This window comes from Nestor notabilis, unplaced genomic scaffold (assembly GCF_000696875.1).
Source record: "Nestor notabilis isolate BGI_N333 unplaced genomic scaffold, ASM69687v1 scaffold33234, whole genome shotgun sequence".
NCBI lineage: Eukaryota > Metazoa > Chordata > Aves > Psittaciformes > Psittacidae > Nestor > Nestor notabilis.
This window is the reverse complement of record NW_009925693.1, coordinates 28,489-29,668: the sequence shown is the minus strand read 5'-3', so window position 1 is coordinate 29,668 and position 1,180 is coordinate 28,489.

Genomic DNA, 1,180 nt, shown 5'->3' with positions numbered 1-1,180 from the left:
GGTATGCGCCTGCGCCGTGAGGTGACGGCCATGAGGTGACTGCCATGAAGGGCTCGGCCCGGCGAAGTGGAACTGGTGTGACTGAAACCGGGCGGGAGAGAGCTCTGCGGGGCTCGCCTCTGCGCAGCACCGCCCGAGCCAGCACAAACGCAGTTTTTTCCACTTAACAGGCAGAGGCACCTTCTTTAAAAGAACTCTCCACTAGCTCTGAAAACTGCTGACTACAACTTCAGTCTTCTGTCTCCGTAACTACTGGTTTTCGGTACTGAAAGAGCCGAACACAGTAAATAACTGTATGACCAAACACCTCTCTAAGATTTAAAAGGACCACAAGCCTCTGTGAAATCATCACATGAAACCACCACAGTCTGGAGGAATAAATCGGGATTAAGATGTCAAAATCAGTCTTCTAAACTAAAGACTGTAAAGTGATACTGACGGGTGTCGGGATATTGATTCCTTGAGAGAAGGAAAGCGGTGGTCAGGAGCGGATCAGGAGCTTGCAGGCCCACAGCAGGTTTTCTTTCAAAGCAATGCCACTGGCCTAGCTGCTGTCTCTTGTACCAACATTTTCATTCATAAAGACATTCTTGCCAGATACAAACACCAGGTAGATTCAGGAGGACAGCTAAGATTTCTTCAAGACACTGAGAGAACCTCAGGATTCAAGGAACTTTTGTAGTAACAAGGTATGTGCCAATCTAGTTCATTTGCTTTGTTTTCTGAACAGGGAAGAGGGAGTGTGGCGTTATTTCTGTGGCACAAGTAAGAAGCACTTTCAAGAATTACACTATAAACCAGTCCTATCCAACTGATATCATTCCTATTAGAGCAACACATAGCCTTTCCAGGTTAATAGTGTGATCTGAATTAAGTGTATCAGTTCTCATTTTATTGACACAGGAATGCAAAAACTGATTAAAGATGAGAGCAACAGAAATACACATTAACTCTCTAAATACTATGGTTAAAAGTTTTAACTAACAGCTTTGATTTAGAGACACTTTCACAGATATGACTAATGGCATTTACCGTATGGTTACAGTGTTACAAAGGGAAAGTTTACACAGCTTAGAAAAAAAAATAATCAAATAGTCATGACTAGAGTTAGCCAGAGCAAGGATTTTTGTTGCAATTGTCTTTCTGCTTTGTTCTCCTCTTTGCATTAGTATTTATGCTT